The 13834-nt window shown below is 45.1% G+C and overlaps 1 protein-coding gene across 4 annotated transcripts in view; it reads left to right on the forward strand.

Annotated features, from left to right (window-relative positions):
- The window catches only part of TTC39B (tetratricopeptide repeat domain 39B), a 906668-nt gene that overhangs the window by 399293 nt on the left and 493541 nt on the right, over nt 1-13834 (forward strand). The window lies entirely within an intron of this gene.

Below are 13834 nucleotides of genomic sequence, written 5' to 3' on the forward strand. Positions count from 1 at the left end.
CTCATCATTTATGTAAGTTACATAAAAAGGTCAGCCTCTTTGCCTCTTGCATCTGTCTCATTGCCACAAGTATAACATGCCTCTGCCCCAAGACTGACATCCTCTCAGCTTCAGCATTACAGGTTACTTCCTCAATAATCTTTATAAGCACCCGGCTCCCTTCCCCAGTTTGAGTCACACCTTCTCTGTTCAAGTAACTACCCAGGAGCTGTAGTGCCAATGTTTCAGCTTCAGGTAACAATGCCACACTTGTATGAGAGGCCACTGGACCGTTGGCGACTTCCCAGATTAGGTGGATGGGGTCAAACAGGACTGGTTTCACTATGGAAAGGGTTTGCCCATTTGCTTGGATAAATGCTTGTTTTCCTAGTCAGTGGAATAACTCCTTGAAATAAATAACGACAGTTCAGAATGCTACAAGGTTCAGTCTTCAAAGGGAAAACATAATTAGGCACACACAACCACTCTTTAAGATAGATCTTTAATCTTAAAGGGTTGCAAATAATTGTATTCCCCTATACTATCATGGAGATGATTTCAGACTCCTCTTGGGAAACACAATTGGCCACATGCGACCGTCCTTTGATGCTGTATTTGCTTGCAACTCTTGTCAAAAGTCAATGTTACGTTTTTGGTTTTTAGCAAGCGTTCCCTTTTCAAATAAGGACACCCGACCACTCTGGTAACAGGAAGAATGTTCAACAATCGATATGATATAATCTTTACTTCGTACGCAAACACTACAGCTTTCACAACTAGTGCGCATGCTACATTTACATTGTTAAGAAATTGATTCAGAGCAACAAACAACTTTTACTCGCTTTTAAGTAAACACACGTTACTTCAGAGCTGGTAACAGTTAGCATCATGACTGAGTGAACCTGAATGCTGAGCTTAACTCACCGGCTCCAGGAACACAGCGGTTGCGGGTTGCTTAGTTTCCCCAACTTCCTCGACCTATGCTACTACTTTGGGCTCACTTGGGACCCACACCCTTCTCCAGTACGGGTGTCTCTGGTCCGGCCACGTTGATTGGAAGTCTCCTTCACTCCCCAGTACCTCGGCATGTCTTCTGCTGCGGGCCTCAGGTTTTAGCACGGTCAGGGCTTTGCAATCACAGCAACTCGGCACACATGGGGCAATCTTCACTCTCAGTATGTCTTCCTCAGTGCAGCCACGGCCATGTAGGTTTTGAGTACACAGGGCCCTCTCAGAACTTGCAAGGGAAATCTGTTGTCTCCACCTTCCGGAGTCCCGTCTGTGCTCACACTTCCTCCTGAACTGGCAGCCTTGTACTTCTCCTCTACTACTTCTACTACTACGGCCAGCCTTTCAACTCCTGCTCCAGCTCCTTCCATCTCTCCTTCCCTGCTGGGGCCTTTTATGCCTCACAGGTTTGGCAATTGGATTGAGCTGTGAGCCATTAATTTCAACTGCTGGACTCCTGCAATGGCTGTTAGGCCAAATTGCTTGACTACTACATTTACATGCCTCTTCAGACCTCTGCCTCGTCTCAGTCCTTCTAGGAATCTGGGACATTTAGTGTTTTTCATAAAAGTCAGGTTTTTCTACTTCTGGATTACTTTTAAGGGTAGATTCAATTCCCTTAGTAACTTTAACAGAGGGGCTGTGGGTTTTAACTTTTATAGACAAAGATGGTTTAGAGAAGAATATATTTCCGACATCCTTGGTACTGTACCCCTTGGAATTGAGGAGGGCATTTTATTTTTGAAACAAAAGAGATTCTTTCTTTTGGTATAGTCTGCTTTGTTGGTACAAATTTAGGGTTCACCACCTTAGGTTTAATAGGTTCTTTTTTTCATTTGTAAAGGTTGAGAGACATTAAAATTACAAAAAGCCAAAATCTCTTGACACAGAGTTTGTCTTCCTATTAGAGCAGAGGAAAACTACTTTGCATCACCCCATGGAATCTGCTCACTACCCTGGGCCCCGTCTCCACCCAGGTGATCCTCCCACAGTACACCATGCCCACGGTTAGGACCAGGAAGCATCTGCCTTCCCTTGGCCACCTGGGAGGTGACTTTAGGCAGGGTTTCAGTGAGGGAACTGCATGATTCTTCACAGCATGCATTTGCTGCTTGTGCTTTTTTTTGGGACTCTTGCCACGTTCCAGCATTTCTCTAGAAGGCTCTGGCCACTCTCTCACATTTGCTACCCTGCTTGGTTGCAATGTTTGTTGTTGGCCAATTGATGCCCTGGAAGCATGCAACTAATGTACTGCATTATAATTGTTATCTATATTAATCTCAAATACAAAATATACAGTTTTGAGCTGGGCCCATAAAAATACCTATTTAATTAGATTTAAGGCAGACAGTGAAAGATGTTCTCCGCAACAGGAAATTCTTTTGATGAGAGTGCTTATAATTTGGTACTGATCTTTGAACAGCTGGAACATGCTTCTGGTATTTACATCGTGTTTTTTCTTCAAATGTATCGTAACACTGTTATTAACTGCTCTTCATTTGAAGCTGAAAAATTGTCTTGTTCTGCAATTACTGGCAAAGATAATATTTGGTTGTGTTGACTGCCACAGCATGTCTGTCGGAAATGCTCATCTGCTCACGGCAACCCAAAGAGAAGTGCTGCCAAATTCTCCTGAATCAAAGATGCATTGTTCCAGCCCCTTTTTCTCTCTTTTTTTTTTTTTAAATTGCCATCTTGCAAACCACTTTGCTTCAAAGCACTGAGAGAGGGTGGGATTTTCAAGGAAAGCTGGGGGTGCAGTGTACATTCATATTACATAACACACAACATAACTAGTACATTGTTGATATGCCGATATACTTTCTTACACCTTTGTGGAAGGTAGCAGTAGAGGACAATCTACTTTTAGAGTCAGCGGGGCTTCTTAATATCAATAAAATTGATCCATGGAAGGCTTTCTCTACGAGCAAGATATTTGGGTTCCTCTCGAAGCTGACTGACCGTGTTTGTTTGTAAATGCATTGGGGACAATTTTCAAAAGGTTTGTTTCTATGGTGAACTAGTAATTCATGGACAAATCAGAGCGACATGGCACCAACAGGGCCTCATTAAGCGTACTTGCAAAAAGGTATTCAATTGGGTTAAGTGCGCTTAGCCCATAAGCACCTGCCACATCTCACCAGACCCAGCCAGTCACATAAGCACTGTACACCAAACACCCCCACACGCTGCTCCCCATGATGAAAAGATCATCCATTCCACAGGCGCAGTTCCTCCATAATTCTCTATGCAACATCCATCTAACTCGCCCAAGCTATGCAAGTTCCTCTCACCATATCAACAGCGTGGCTGGACACTGGCTCCCTTATCATTGACTAATCACAGAGACCTAGAAACCTGACATCTCTCCTTTCCAGAAAGAATACACGTTTGTTGTCCTTTCATGATCAACATGCAACACTGAGCAAGGATCATAGTAGTGGGGAGGTAGGCTGTTTGAGAAAGACCATACAGCGACCCCAAATGTGAACTCTATGGTATTCGGAAAAACTAGAAAATGGGGAAAGGGTGCAAGTACACAGCCCTTCTTGCCTGAAGGCGCCAAACAGGAATCCAATAGACTTTTCCAAATCGCCTCATGCTCTGATGGGAAGGAATTGGGGAAAGTCTGCAAGTATCAGACCAGCCCTTAAGGCCTCTAATCTCTCCCACTCCATGGACCTACATGAACCATCACGCCACCTAGAGGCAGGAGGTGGCCAGGGCCCATTGGCACAAGACAGTCCCCTAATAGCAATTAACATAAATCGAACAAACACTTGCATATCACCCCAATAATCTAATCGGGTAAGAATTGGGGATAAGGGGTCTCTCTAACGCGACCAGACACACTGCCAGGAATCAACCACACAATCGCCACATATATATTCACTGAAAAAACGTTGTTAAAGGGATGGTATGGTTAAGTTGCACTAGCAAAAACCCATGAAATTCAATGAAAAAAATGTTGTTAGAGATGTCATGGTAACAAGTAAAAACAGAAAAGTCCTTGAAATTAGCCAGTTATGGTAAGCTAAGCAACCATAACTAGCGCCACCTCAGTGCACTGCTAAGACTAACACCCAGGACATCAAAGATGACATCACAAATTTTATTGATGACATCACTGATGACATCACATATCTGGGCCACTTCTTTTTGTTCTCCGACATATCCTTTACTCTCCTTCCTCCAGAAGCTCACTGTCTCCAGAGCTCTTTTTCTCTCTAGGCTGGACTACTGCAACAGCCTCTTTCTAAATCTGCCTGCTTCTACTCTCCGCCGTCTGCAACTCATCCAGAACAGGACTGCAAGACTTGTCCTTGGCCTCAAGCCCAGGGATCGTATCTCTCCAGGACTGAAATCTCTGCACTGGCTCCCAGTGGCTGCGAGGATTAAGTTCAAAACCCTCTGCAGTGTCCACAAGGCCTTCTGGGGCCTCAATACCTTCAACTCTCTCTTCCTAAATATCTTCCTTCTCGAGCTCCTCGTTCATCCGCCTCCAACTCCCTCAGGGTCAGTCGCTTCTCCAAGCAACGAGTTGGTGGTAGAACCCTTTCTTCAGCTGGGGCCTCCCTCTGGAACAGCCTCCCTGCCTCCCTGAAACTTGAGGAGACCCATCTCCAATTCCGGAAGCACATCAAGACCTTCCCCTTTTCTTCTGCTTTCTCTCCTCGTCTCCCCTGCTGAACTCGACTGAATCTGCACTGGCCACTTGTCTACCATCTGATCTCGGGCCTGGGTCCCCTCCCCTGCCAGCTGCACCCCTGCACTGCCTCCCGGGCATCCCCTGCACTTGGGGGCAGTTTCTGTAGCCCTACAGTCCCCCCAGCTCTTGACACTTGATGTCTGCACTTACCCCTGCACTTGCCACAAGCTGGCCGCATGTTTGACCTATTGTTTTATTTATTTACTGTTGATCCTATGTATTGCACTGCCCCCTCCATCCTTGCCCCTGCACTTTCCCCTTCCCCTGCGCAATCTCAATGTCACCTGGCCTAGTAAGATCGTTGTCTTTGTTTTCCCTCTGTTACCCCTCCCTTGCCTCGTTGTGCCTTGAAACACTTGTGTATAGGCACGTTATAAATGACATATCATATCTAGGCTACGTGGTTTTGTTCAATGATGGAGACAATTTTAAAAATCAAAAGGTGTTACATATGTAGACATTAACCTTGTATGTTGTTAAGGAACTTTCCTTAAAATTTGGCCTCAGTTCATGGTGCACATACATGGGGAAAATAATCAAGACTCAAATGCACAATTCATTTGTGAACTTCATTATAAAGTCTAATGTCACTGTAATCTTTTGGTTGCGTTGTTTCTTTCCTCCTTACTGAAGTTTCCCTGTATGTACCTCAGAATTGTATGCATTGTGGGTCTTCATATGTAGTCTTTATAGTAACACAAGTATGTAGTAAGTCTTGAATTATTAGCTATTTATCCCATGTTCATAATTACTCAAAGCTCTCATAAGGTACCATTAATTATTTTACTATCCAAAGTTACCAGGTTAAAAATATTGTACTTCTATAGTGCATGCTGCAGCCATTGCCTATGTGTATGTATACTTAGGTTCCTGTATTAACAACACCACTCCAATATCATGTTTTGTTCAGATGAGTACATTCTTTAATACATCAAGTTGTTCATGATAGGTCTCCCGATCACCCCTGACATCTTTTACTAACATTATAAACACAACCTCTTTTAGAGATGTTATCAAAATTAATTTCATGTGATGTCATCGGTGATGTCATCAATGACATATGCAACGTCATCTTTGATGTCCTGGATGTTAGCCGTAGCGGTGCACGGAGGTGGCACGAGTTTGTTTCGCTTAATTTACCATAACTGGCGAATTTCAAGGGCTTTTCAGTTTTTCTTGTAACCATAATGTCTCTTGAACAACGTTTTTTCATTGAATTTCCTTCTGACAATGCCTCCCTCAGTTTCTGAGGTTGAGAAAAAGCCCACCCCTGGCACTCGTAGAGAGGTCTCTGGCCGATCAGGGGCGTGAAGGGCAGAAGGCATGCCACTGCCACTGGCGCTGGCGCAGGCTAGATGCGGGTGTGCATTTCAAAGCTTTGGTTCCTTCCCTCTTTTGGCTTTCATTGTACCCCAGAACACTTTTGTTCTGGATCAGCGGAGAGAAGCATCCTTTTCTCTGCAGGTGTGAGGGCTGCAAGCAGGAGGTTCTCTCTGACCCAAGCTGTCTACACGGGTTACAAAAATCTCGCAGCACTTCCCTGTCTGCCACAGCTTGTTTATTAGGGCCAGGTCTCTGCTGCTGGCAGGCAGCCAGGCGCCCCAGACACATCTTCCCAGAGTTACCCAGTTCCTGATTCCATCTCAATGCTGATGCTACTGTGGAGTAAACAGGGTTGGTAGAGAGAAAGAGGGCGAGAGGGAGGGCAGTGCGTATGCAAATCATCAGTCTGCCAGAGCCTACTGGGAGCCCATTCCTGCAGGCCCAATGACTGCTGCCGAGCTGCCCCGGACGGTTGAAGAAGGGCCAGGATGGGCTAGGCCACAAAGCAAAGGCCAAAAAGGCCAAGCCATCCTCTAGTGCTCCTTCTGACAATGCCTCCCTCAGTTTCTGAGGTCGAAAAAAAGCCCACTCGTAAAGGTCTCTGGCCGATCGTGGCCGATCAGGGGCGTGAAGGGCAGAAAGCAGGCCACTGGCGCAGGCACACGCTAGATGTGATGTGCATTTCAAAGCTTTGGTTCCTTCCCTCTTTTGTCTTTCAATGTATTTAAGAATGCCTTTGTTGTACTGGATCAGGGTGACAGAAGCATTCTTTTCGCTGCAGGGATAGTGCTGCAGGCTTGCATTTCAAAGACCACCGGGACTCACTGGTACGTACAGCACTCCATTTCAATGGAACATAGCTGTATCCCGCCCAGGGCATGGTCACTCACCTGTATACCTATGCAGCAATTCACTACTCTGCTTCATAATGCACATCCCCTCTGCCATTAGAATGCAGCTGAGGCCAGGGGTGGACTGGGAACCAAAACAGGCCCTGGTTATAATGTTCAAAGTTGCCCCATGTTACACATTTTCAGCAAGCCCAACCCTTTTCCTATGAGAAAAATCCGAAATAAAATAGGTCACCACACAAAAAATTTCCAGAGTGCAGAGGCCTACCAGGAAATCTCCAGAGTTCCCCATAGGCCAGCCCATCCCAGGTCTGGAGGCACAAGAATTCAAAGGCTCCTTATCATAGGAGAAATAATGACAAATATTTCAAAACAAAATGCTTTTGTGCATTGGGATCCTCAGAGGATTACAATGGTGTGAGCAAGACCTTGAGAAAAAGCACGCATGCTGCTTTGGGGGGTGGGGGAAGAATCTGGGTTTCCCGTGTTTAGTTAGAGAAAACCACCTGTGGCGTTGCTCGCGCTCCTCCAATCGGATGAATTCACATCGCTTGCTATTGTTATTTATACGTCAGTGGCAAAAATGCTGCATCAGGACAAGCATGAATGAACCGCCATGACATGCTTTATGAAAGACTGCTGTGTTCGTTCGGATTTTCGCCACCTACATGTTCATGTTACTGGTCGTACATTTCACACTCCTTCCCAATGTCATTTGGTAGCGAAGGTTAAGGAAATTAAAAACAACTCGAAGTAAACATGAGATAAATGGCATTAACAAATCCCTGCTGACCTTGCAGCAGCAGCATCACAGGATTTTCAGAAAGGTCAAAGGGCATAACGTAAAGAGCTATATAACACACAAACATGCACGCAGCTATCACTGCAGCAGGAGAAATCTCACATTTAGCTGCATATACATTCCCGATACTATTATTAATATTATTTTACTATTATCATTTTTAGTGTGGGCTGTGATATAGCCGAAACTATTGCATTGGAGTACAGATAGGGAGAAATGGCATATGAGGAGGGGCACAGGGCATGTTAGGTGGTGTTCGGTTATTTGCCCACCCAGTGACTGCCCAAGGCTATGCCAATCCCTATGGCCATTACCACCTAGTTCCTACCCAAAACACCTCCTCATGGGAACTCTTTGAGCTCGCTTTAATTAAGCCTTGCCACCAAACTTTGCACTGGCAGTGCTTGCTAGGGTTTTTTCAGAACGGTCTTCTGAAAGTTAACTTAATTGGAGTTGTAAGTGCTACTGGTGTAATACACATTTCTTAACCAGGTTTACCTTCAGCCACTCGATTTATAAGCACTAAATATAAGGACCTTCACTGTAGTCTTGTTAAAAACAAGCATTGGCAAAGCCAGTGGTTTTGTCTTCTGTTAGTTTTAGGCATTTGCCAAGCACTGCTATTAGGTGCCCTAGCACCATTTTGCAACTCCTACCATACATGGCCAGGTAATAAGACCACGACAGTGACTATCAAGTGCCTTTTCCATGCCTACTACAAAAGCCCTAACTGTTGGCATGGCCAATGCTTGTTATTATTATTCAGTTGCAGCTGGTGAAGTGTCAAAGTAGATGGGCGTACATATTTTCTCTGAAATGGCACGAACGACGAGTGCAGCAAGTGAGCCCAACCAATTTACAGCGATTCCAAGGGAGGGTTGCCTGTGAGAAATGTTTTTCAAGTAATGTGTTGAAATGGTGTGTTTTTGTAGCACACATTTCAGAAAGAGTGATTTTAAAAAGCCATATTGCTTTCTCTTTTTGCTTGTAAGTACTTTCCCTGCGCCAATGACAGGAAACTCCAGGAGGAGCAGTTGAAGGCTGTAGAGAAGCAGTCACGAGGGTCCCCCTCACGGGTGTGTTCTACCCATCAGACCATAACAAGACGTGTCAATAAACTTGTCTTCTGTTCTATGCAGTGACTGGGCTGTGGGTGCAGCTTTGACCTTTAGTACAGCATATCATTTATTTATGGCTTGAGGGCTTGTGAACTATGAACTCCAATGACCTTTGGGCTTTCGCTTGATATACAGTGTTACTAAATATGAAGATTTGGGAGACTTTGGCTCTTTCCCGGCCTAATTTATGAGTCATTCCCAGAAGCGAAACACGCCAGCAACATTTGTGGTGGTATTTCAGAAACGTTGCACCCTAGTTCAAAAAACATACTTCAATGCATGTTTGTACCATAGGAAAGGACTAGGTAAATACATCCTTGCTGCAAACATGCAGCAAGAGAATATGATGTTTGCGCTACAGCAATGTTTGCACTAGTGCTTATTGTCATTGCACTGCTGAAAGGTTTCTGTACTATGGCCTCTGAACTACTTTCAGAGCGGCTTCTCCAGCACCTTTTGTATCTTAAAGCTAAACTTCACCTTGAAAGTGTGCCGTGTATCCAATGTCCTGCAAATCAAAAGTTCCTTCATGAAGTGATATCGCTTACCTTAGTCAACCCGACAGTGGACACGATCGATCTTGCCAAGGCCTCACGCAGCCCGGGTCGGCTGCAGGCCCTGCTGACCTGCTGCTGCGCTGCCAATGTGTGCACTGGCACGTGTGGTTCCAATCTGGTGTTGTGCCCAGCACAGGAGGCCCTCATCCGCAGGCGCGGGCCCAGCAATGCTGGGAATTTTAAAAAAAGAATTTGCAGTGCCTACCTCGGTTGGTGGTGGCAGCCGGTACTGCAAGCAGCCAATTCAACACAAACCACCCAGGCAAATGCAAAATCATGCGATGTGCTGTCGTGTGTATCCATCCGCTCCAAAGAGGCCCTGCAGGCCTGAGGCCTACCGGGGGATGTCCCGGTGGGGCAGTCCAGCCCTGGCTGAGGCCCACGACAATTCGGTCCAGCTGGGCACATAATGAGTCTCCTTGACTCTCCTACTCTACTGACAGTCTATCACAGCACCCATCCACTTGCCAGATCTCCATGAGTCACTAGTAGGGACTTAGCCACTCGCCCTACCTTTGTGCTGACCCAAATGTGCACACACATTCTAAAAATCTTCCATTCAATTCTCAAACCTCAGACTTCGGTCCATCAAGGGCGTTCACTGCACAGCATTCCGAGACCATATCAATGGCATTAGGTGCTATACAAATGCCATATTACATGTGAGAGGAGAATCATGTGTGCCATTAGCCCCAGTGGTCAGGGTTGTGTTATGCTAGAAACTGTACACTATGGCAATGAGTCTATGCAGTCTCATGAGCAGGGTTTATGAGGCCCTCTGGGCAGGGTTGTTGCTAGGTCTGGAAAAGATCAGGGGCTAAACTAATGTCGACACTGGCAGGATTCAGGGCTAGCTATAGCCTTTTGGTTGTAGCCCCTGAGCTTCTATCCGGGGCTACAACCAAAAGACCCGGGGCTATAGCCTGCTCAGCCCCCCCTGGCAACGCCTCTGCTCATGAGGCCAGGCAGTGGGGCTATTGTTTCATAATATTCCTGGCATCCCCTATGTCGAATGCACTAGCCTGTCTTTACAGTATGAAATGTGTTACCATTGCTCTGAAATTGAAGACTGCATGTGAACAAATATTTAAAAATGTTAGATGCAAATGTGCATGCCCATTGGGAGTTAGTTTGTTTGTGGTGCTCCTGTATGTAGGTAGAGTTACATACTTTGCATACCTTTCCAATCAGTATATATTGGGTGTTAATGATTAGGATGGGAATCTTCTTAGAGGTTCGGGGTCGGGCTTAGGCAATTTTAGCATTCTGGTATAGCTAATCAAATGTGCCCAATTGTAGCCTAGAAGTAGTATGTTCAGTGCATGCCATTTGATTTTAATATAACATTTTTTTATTAAGTACATATTTGTTGTTGGCCAATACCTTGCTAATGAAGTACATTTCTGTGTACCGTATCCTCCGCCTTGTTGCTTTCCTTTTCCAGTTTCCTTATGACCCGATGGTGACTATAGCCACTTCATTCGGAGGACATTGGGTGTAGGCGGAGTATTGCATTGACCCTTAGTTTGGGATTCTTACTGGAACTACTGGGTGTTTGGGGATAGTGTGTGATTGTAGGGTTCACATCAGGAGTAAATCTTGTTCACACTACGAACTCTTCCCGTTTAATTTCTGCCTGGTACATTAAAGATTTGAACAACTTGAAAGGGAAAAAGTTCTGTGATTCTTTTTTTTATTGTTTTTTAAATATTCTTTTAGATCGAATGTGGAGTTAGGGCCATTCAAGTGACACAGCTTAGAGAGGAGTAGGCAGCTAAGATACACCTTGTATGAATTGATTAGGAACTCCACAGTTACTTTAATTCTAAGACCAGGGGGGTGATGCTAAAAATGTCAAGTCAACAAAATTACAATTGTCAAGGCTGTTAATTAGATTGTCTAAAAGGTTGCAATTTGTGATATTAAAATGAAAATGACCAACCTTTATCTCCCAATGTAAACTCTACCCTGTCGTACAAGTACTCAGTTCATCTCATAGTGACTATCTGTTACATGGTACTACCCCAACAGAATATAGGGGTCCATTTTCAAGGGGTGGAGCCAGAAAACCAAAAAATAAAAACAAGGGCTAAAGTGTTTACGTCATGCTTTACCACTCTGTAGTATTTACATTTCATTTGAAGATGGAAGAGTGGCACAACGCAGAATTACTATTTTCTGCCTTCCTTAACTCCTCCAGCTTTAAAGAACACTTTGTTTTACACCTGCATGAGATAAAACAAATGGATTCCTATTGAATCTGCCTCGATTTGGCACTTCGCCTTTACAATAGATTTACAAAAACTCATTTTCCACTCCGTTTTGTAAAAGTAATAAGGTGCGAACTGTGGAGAGCCCCATCATGCAATTACCAATTTTAAGAAAAATTACCCACAATGTGTTTTTAGAAGAAATTGTATTCTGTGGTGAGAATGAGGAGACCGACCACTCATTCTGGTTTGAACTCAATTGTTTTATTTCCATCGAAAAACCCTGTACTTGCCCTACGACTTTGGTAACTATTCTAAGAAAAAGAAAAGGGGTGCACGTCAAGATGTCGTACAAACGAGTCGTGTCTGCTGTCTAGAAACCTGAACTAGCCTGATCATTAGCCTGATACCTAGCCCTACAACTACAAAGGAAAATGATCTAATCGGAACACAATCACTTTAGGGCCTTTTGCCCAAATGGTATATTCCTGACACGCCCTATACTGTCTCTAGATTAGACAAGGGCTTCTTGGCCTAAGCAGGATTCTAATATCACCAGCAAATGTGTCTGGGCCTTTCTTCACCCGATCCACAGTTCCACAACAAAAGTTCAAGAAGTCTACCTGGGGAATACCTTCTGGTTTACGATAGGATCTACGTTATAAAACCAAATCCCAAAAGCGCTAATTACAAAATTGCGAGGCCCACTTGTTTGCATTTTGTAATTCAAGCTTTTGGGATTTCTTTTTCTCCCCTGCTGGCCATTTAATGTATGCAGGGGCCCGCAGTCCATAATACCGAACTAGGGGAACGGGGGGCACCCCAGTAGCCCCCACGCCCCTTGTTTGGTATTATGGACTTAAATGTGTTTATTTTTATACCAGGTCAAATGCACAGTAAACGTACATTTGACCTTTTATTTCTTGGTATTTTGGGGTATACCTATACAATAGAGTAGTTAATGCCTCTAGGTCTCCTAGCCTTCTATTGAGTTCCAGTTCTGTATACAGCAAAGTCCTCTCAAATGTCCCTAGATAGCCGGGCCTTGTTCGGCTTGGTTCAGAACCCCTTTGGCTCCGTCCCTTCGCTGGGGTCTCTGTTTTGACAACCCCCCCTCATGGGGTATCTCGTCTCTCAGCCCCTCTTGGGCAGTTTGCCTTCTCACCCCAGTTTAGACTATATGGATTGTTGTCCCATTTTGGGCTGTCTGGTGCCTCTTGGGCTTTTTAACTTCTCGACTTCGGGGTCTATCCGGGCCTGTCCACCCTCCTCCCTGTATGTACCGCGTAGCTGGATTCCTATGGTGGCATTCGTCGGGAAAGGCAGCAGCGCGGTTCCGGCTTCTAGTCTGTCTTCTGCATCCGTGTGCATGCTTCACTGCTTCCTGTCGGTTCTCGACAGGACTTTGGTGTGAGCTCTAACCAGCACTGGTCGACCAAGTTTCATGTGGTTGCGTCTCTTTATCTTGTCGGCGTCGCTGAGCTTCTACAGCACCAGGCCTGCTTCCAGGTAGCAGCGTTCTGCAGACTTTCTCGTTACGCCCCACTTTATGCTGTCTGCGTGGGACTGACTCTGTATCGAATGGGACTGGGCACTTCTCTGCATCTCTGCTCTGCATGCCTGCGTGCCTTTCTCCTACTCTTTCTCTCCTGTTTGATCTCATGGGCCCTTGACATTCCTCCCTGGGAGGAGACAGAACAGTACATTGGTCCTACATTTCATACAATGAGGGCAACAGAAAAGGATCGGAAACCATACCAGTTACCTTTTTATGAACATTCCCATAGTATACTGGTGCACTCCCCATACAACCACTAAAAACATTAGTTGCCTAGGACAAGGGAGGATGGCACATTTCCATGTGAAGGCATGGCCTGTCTTCCAAGATGGGGGGGTTACCTTAGTGGGATCCCGCTTTCCCTGTCCCCTATGGGGCGTGAAGTTTAGCTGGCTCACCTCCCTGGTCCCAAAGGAGTTAGCTCCTTCTTGGCGAGAGGGGATGAATTCCTGGATTTGTCACAATTCCTGTGCCATCAGACATGAAGAAGGCTACTGTTTAGTTGGTTTTCTGTAGCAGAGGCAGGGGTCTCCAATTCAACACTTTCCACAGAGAAATCCCCGGGGCCTGACTAGCAAATTGTATAAATGCTTTGGACACGAACAGTCAACTAGTTTGTCACATAGGTAAAATGAAAGTGTGAGCCACACAGATTAACCATCCTCCTTGAAGGAGCCGCAGATTGTTGTGTTCAGTTCTCACCCTATTTGTCTAATCAA

Source organism: Ambystoma mexicanum, chromosome 6p (genome assembly GCF_040938575.1).
Source record: "Ambystoma mexicanum isolate Mex_15411 chromosome 6p, UKY_AmexF1_1, whole genome shotgun sequence".
Taxonomy (NCBI): Eukaryota; Metazoa; Chordata; class Amphibia; order Caudata; family Ambystomatidae; genus Ambystoma; species Ambystoma mexicanum.